This window comes from Elephantulus edwardii, unplaced genomic scaffold (assembly GCF_000299155.1).
Source record: "Elephantulus edwardii isolate Elephantulus edwardi_28Jun2011 unplaced genomic scaffold, EleEdw1.0 scaffold00069, whole genome shotgun sequence".
Classification (NCBI taxonomy): Eukaryota; Metazoa; Chordata; class Mammalia; order Macroscelidea; family Macroscelididae; genus Elephantulus; species Elephantulus edwardii.
In genome coordinates this window covers 12,794,827-12,801,319 of record NW_006399819.1, presented here as the reverse complement: position 1 = coordinate 12,801,319, position 6,493 = coordinate 12,794,827, and the positions used below count along the sequence as shown (strand labels likewise).

The 6,493-nt window shown below is 40.4% G+C and overlaps 1 pseudogene; it reads right to left on the bottom strand.

Annotated features, from left to right (window-relative positions):
- Nucleotides 1-5,779: 5,779 nt before the first annotated feature.
- On the bottom strand, nt 5,780-6,189 carry LOC102860102 (annotated as a pseudogene).
- Between the last annotated feature and the right edge of the window lie 304 nt (nt 6,190-6,493).

Here is a 6,493-nt window from a genome sequence, read left to right as displayed (position 1 = left end):
CCTCCAAATTATTGAGGAGTAATGATGTCTTTGAGGACATAGGTGTGTCTGATTCAGGCCATGGTCCTTCCAATCACTTGCTATGCACCTGAGAGCTAGACAATGAATAGGGATGACAGAAGAAGAATTTGAGCTGTGGTTTTGGAGAGGAGCACTGAACATCTCATGGACAGCCAAAAGAACAAACAAATATATCTTGGAGACAGTGGAGTTGAATTGCTTTTTGAAGGCACAGATGATGAGGCTTTGCCTCACAGAATTCAGGCATGTTGCTAGGAGGGGCAATTCCTTGGAGAAGGACATGATGCTAGGAAGGGTGGAAGGTCAGCAAAGGACGGGAAGACATTCACGTAGATTGACCAGGTAGATTGATGTAGTGACTGCTTCAGTGGGCTTGAATGTGTCAGGAAATGTGATGAAGACATAGGATAGAACAGGGTTCAGATCTGTTGTTCATAGGGTCACTATGAATTGTACTTGACTTGACGGCACCTAACTACTTGACCAAGGTTGTGTGTCAGCTTGGCTTTCTGTGACTCTCTGGTTTGGCAATTGTGATATGGTAATTTCCTTGATGAGGTAGACACCATGTAATCATTCCTCTGCTTTGAGGGAAATCAGTTGAGGGAAAGTTACATCAGGTATGTGGTTTCACTGCATATATAAGGAAGTCTTGTGGAGCTGGCTTCTTGCTTTTTCTTTCCCCTTGTCTCCATCTTGCATCTCTTTCTCACCTCTTTGTTCCCTCAACCAATAGCTTGACTTACCTAAAGACCTTGGAGTTATCAACTGCCACGGCTCTGTGTCACAGACCTGGAATTTTAAGGAATTGGGCTGACAAGGAAAAAGCATGCAATTCAAATCCAACAGCTCCTCTGTAGGAGAAAGATCGGCAATCTCCCATGTGATTTATTGCTTCAGAAACCCCATTGGAGGCTCATTTGTGGATTGGTTCCAACTTGATAATACATAAGGACAACAGGACAAGGTCATGAGTTCTTTCCTTTGGAGATTAAGGGACATCATCATAAATGTCAGATAAAATTTGGCTAAAAGCAGAGAGTACCAGAGTAATATCTATCTGTGTTTCATTGACTAAGCAAAGGCATTTGACTGTATGGATCACAATAAATTGTGGCTAATCTTGACAAGAATGGGAATTCCAGAACACCTGATTGTGCTCATGTGAAACCTACTCGTGAACCGGGAGGCAGTTATCAGAACAGGGCAAGGAAACTCTGCGTGGTTTAAAATCAGGAAAGAAATGCAATAGGGGTTTGTCCTGTCCCCATACCTTTTAAAATCTATATTCATGGAAGATCATTTGGGAAGCTGCGTTATGCAGATGACACAACCCTGCTTGCTGAAACTGAGAAGGACCTAAAGCATTTGCTAGAGAGGGTCAAGGACTATAGTCTGCAATACGGATTAAATCTCAAAACCAAGAAAGCAAAGATTCTCACCACTGTGCCAATCAGCAACACCATGATAGATTAAGAAGAGATTGAGATTTTTAACAATGTCAGCTTCCTTGGTTTCACAATCCCAACAGTCAGGAAACCAAAAGACAAATTATTGCATTAAGAAAATACACTGTCAGATCTCTTCAGAATTCTGAAGAGCAATGAAGTCAGTCTATAGACTAAGGTGTGCCTGATTCAGGCCATGTTCTCTATAATTATGTGTTATGCATCAGAGAGCCTGACAGTGACCAGAGATGACAGAGAAGTATTGATACCTTTGAGTTGTGGTGCTGGAGAAGAGTCTTGAACACGTGGACTGCCAAGAAACTAACAAGTCTATCTAGCAGAAGTTGAAACCAAACTGCTTCTTAGACTCAAGAATTTTTAGGCTCCATCTCACATACTTTGGCATGTTTCCAGTAGTGACCAATCTTTGGAGAAGGACATCATGCTTGTAAGGGTGGAAGGACAGTGCAGAAGAAGACACTGAATGATATGGATTAATAGTAACTGGAGTAATGAGGGTGGGTGTGTCAGAGACAGTTGAATTGGCTCAAAATAGAATAAACTTCAGAGCTATTGACATTAGGGTACACTGAGTAGTGATCGACTCGATGGCACATAACAACAACAATATATAGATTGAATAGGAATGGAGAAATGATTCAACTGGATGTACACCCTTCCTGATTTTAAACTATGCAATGTTCTCTTGCTCTGTTTAGAAGCCAGTTCTTGGCTTAGAGGATCAGAAGAAGGGAGGAAGTACTTCACCTAGCTAGACTGACACAGTGACTACAATAGTGGGCTTGAGCATCTCACAGATTGCAAGGATGGTGCACGATAGGGCCAAGTTTCTATATGTTGTTCATAAGTTTGCTATGAGTTGTAATCAAATAAATAGCACCTTGGATTAAATGATCTTTAGGATTTATAAAAGGAGTGTCTTTTTCTTCCAGGATAACATTGATGTGATGAGTAATATCTTTTGAATGTCTTTACATCATATTGTTGAATGATGATCTTGGGATAGTTTTAATGCAAAATTAAATAATATGACTGAGTGATAGTCTTAGAGTGTTCCTGGTTTCAGTGATACAATTTTTCTATTTTTTTTAAAAAATTATGTTTTTCTCGTTCTCAGCTATCATTGCCTCAGTCAGATCAGTCAGTGGCAGTAGCTGGGCACTATCGAGTTCTTGTCTCAGAAGATGAGTTCCTGTTTCCTGTGTGTTATCACCCTTGTTGACTTTTTTATTTTCTCCGATTTTTGTTACCTACTTATTCATTTGCTCTTGGCAAGTAAAGACCAATAATTGTATCTTAAATATCTTCTTGCAAGTTTTTATGACCCAGATGCTACTCCGATGTTGTCATTGTTAGGGGCCGTTGAATCGAGTACAACTCACAGCGACCCTATGAACAAAAAATTTGAACCTAGTCCTGTCCTGTGCCATCCTCACACTTCCTGACACACCAGAGCCCATTGCTACAGTCACCTTGTCAATCCACCTGGTTGAGGGTCTTCCTCTCCTCCTATCCCCTACACTCTTCCCAACATCATGTCCCTCTTCGAGGAACAGCACCTCCTAGCAATATGCCCAAAGTATGTTAAGCTAAGCTTCATCATTCTCACCTCCAAAGAGCACTCTGGCTGCACCCTCTCCAAGACAATATCTATCCATTTTCTTGGTCGTCCATGGGATGTTCAGTGCTCTTCTCCAACACCATAGCTCAAAAGCGTCAATTCTTTTTCTGTCATCTTTATTCATTGTCCATGTCTCAGGTGCATAGCTAGTAGTCAGAAAGACAATGGCCTGAATCAGACGTCCCTTAGTCCTCAAACTGGCATCACTATTCCTCAGTAATTTGGAAAGGTCCCTAACTGCAGATTTTCCCATTGCAATGTGTCTCCTTATTTCCTGACTGCTCATTCCAAGGGTGTTAATTGTGAGTCCAAGCAAGATGAAGCTGTTAACAGTATCAATCTCCTCTCTATCCATCATGACACAGTCTATTGGTCCAGTACCAAAAATCTTTGTTTTCTTGATATTGAAATGCAATCTATACTGAAGACTGCATTCCTTGATCTTCTACAACAAGTGCTTCAAATTCTTTTCAGTTTCAGCAAGGAAAGTTGTGTCATCTGCTTAACGCAGGTTATTGATGAATCTCCCTTCAATCCTGATGCCATACTCCTCTTTATAGAGTCCAACATCTTGGATAATTTGCTCAGGATATGGATTGAACAGGTATAGAGTCAGGATAATCCTTGATGCACTCCTTGACCAATTCCAAACTATGTAGTGCTCCACTGTTCCGTTTGCACAACAGCCTTCTGGTCCAGGTATAGGTTCCTCATGAGCACAATCAAGTTTTCTGGCATTCCTTTTCTTCTCAATGCCAGGCACAACTTGTCATGATCCACACAGTCAAACACCTTTGCATAGTTAATAAAGCACAAGTAGACATTTTTCTGGTATTCCTTACATTCAGCCAGGATCCATCTGACATTAGCAATGATGCCTCTGGTGTCATGGCCTCTTCTAAATCCTGATTTAACTTCTGGCAATTCCCTGTTAATATACTGTTACAGCCATTTTGTAATTATCTTCAGCAGAGTTTTGCTAGCATGTGATATCAATGATATTGTTTGGTAATTTCCACACGCAATTAGATCATTCTTCTTGGGAATAGGAACAAATACGCAGACAGCTGTCCTCCAGATTTTCTGTCATAGTCTGGTGAGTGCATCCAAGGCTACGTTTCTTAATTGAAACAAGTCAATTAGTATCCCGTTGATTCCTGGGCCTTATTTTTTGCCAATGCCTTCAAGGCAGCTTCCACTTCCTTTTTCATTACCATTTGAGTCCTGTTCATATGGTACTTCATGAAATTTTTTAGTGCCAATCAATTCTTTCTGGTCCAGTGACTCTGTGTATTTCCTCAATCTTCTTTTGATGCTTTCTGGGTCATTCAATACATTGTCCAGAGTATCTCTAAGTATTGTGACACAAGGCTTAAATTTGTTCTTCAGTTCCTTCAGCTTGAGAAAAGCAGAGTGAGTTCTTCCCTTTTTATTCTCCAATTCCAGCTCTCTGCACATTATATTATAATATTTTGCTTTTTCCTCCCAAGCTGCCCTTTGAAACTGCCTGTTCAGCTCTTTTACTTTGACATGTTTTCCTTTAGATTTGGCTTCCTGTCATTCCAGTGCAATCTTTACAGTCTCTTCTAACGTCCATTTCAGTTTTTTTTCTTTCTCCTCAGTTTTTATAATTACCTTTTGCTTTCTTCAAGGATGATGTCCTTGATGTCATCCCACAATTCATCTGGTCTTCTATCATTGGTGCTCAATGCCTCAAATCTATTCTTAAGATAATTATGAAATTCTGAAGAAATTAATTCAAAATTATATTTTGGTTACTGTGCACTTATTTTAATTTTATTCAGCCTTAATTTGAACTTGCATATGAGTTATTGATGATCTGACCCACAGTCTGCTCCTAGCCTAGTTTTGACTGCTAATACTGAGCTCCTCCAACGATTTCTTCCACAAATATAGTCAGTCTGATCCCTATACAGCCCATTGGGTGAAATTCACATGTAAAGTCATCTTCTGTGTCTTTTGGAAAAAGTATTTTCAATGAATAAATCATTGTAAATACAAAGTTCAGTCATCTATTTCCAGCCTCATTTCTATCAACAACCCATATTTTCCAACTACTGTTCCTTTTTCATTGTTTCTTATTTTTGCATTCCAGTCACCAGTCATCATTAACACATCCTGATTGCATATTGGGTCAATTTCAGACTGAAAACTTGGAAAAAATTCTCAATTTCTTCCTCTTAGCTTATCAAAGTTGGATCGAGGTGGGTAAGTGTTTGTGATTTACTTGAAAACTGGGATAGACTGTTTGGACATTTCTAAGTTGTGTTAACACTCAAGTGTAAACTGATTAACTGTATCTGATCTCGTTTACAATCAGCTTGGGTGGGAAGCCATTGTGTGGGTAAACAGGGTGTGGTGCACAGGCCTTCAGATTAAAATTTCAGTTTAGAAAGAACATTGTTATAAGTGGTGCAGCTTGTCTGTCAGTTTGCTGTACTCAAATTACTTGGGGTTGCTGTGATACTGAAATCTTGCCACTGTTGTGTCAAACTCCAAAAAGTTTTCCTATCATTGATAAAGGGCAGCCAAAGTGCTCTTTAGAGGCAAAGATGGTGAAACTTAGTCTCTCATATTTTGAGCATGTTGTTAGGAAAGGCTATTTTTTTTTTTTTTACAAAGGATCAACTTTATTGCACAATGAATGTCAGTTTCTCTTCTTGCCCTTGCCTGTGACCTTGGCTGGTGTGAGTACTGGAGCTGTTGCTTGGTACAGAGTTGAAGAAATCTTGTTGATGTAGTACAGACCAACCATGGAGAAGATGAAGCAGGTGGTGACACAGACTCGATGGATGAGGCCGGATGCAAAAAGAGCCAACAAGAGAAGAGAATTTCGGGGAAGATTTTTGCTTGGAATCCTTTGCCAAAGACAAGATTCTCCAGGTTATTGAAAGCAGTAAGGGAGAAGACGAAGAGGCCAGAGTCAAGTAAGCCGCCCTGGATGGTGAGCCACTCCGTGGATGCCAGCTGGTGACTGTACATCTGCATCCCAGCGAAGAGCAGCTGGGACAGTAGGGAAGAGAGCGCCAGCGACGTGCCTGTACCGACCACCATCATGCCCTGCCTAGAGGCTATTTTTTGAAGAGCAACATCATGCTTGTAAAGGTGGCCAGCAAAATAGAAAAATACCCGCAACAAAATTGACACAGTGACTGCAGCTCAAGTGTGTCAGATGGTGAGAATGACACAGAATAGGACAGGGCTTATGGTCTGCTGTTCATAGGGTCACTGTGAGCTTTACTTGACGTGACCACACCTAAAAACAACAACTGAGATTCACAAGACATTAACTTTGCAAGGCTGACATTCCAAATATCAACCTCTCACTTTTTTTCATGAATAAGAGGAAAAATTATTCCAG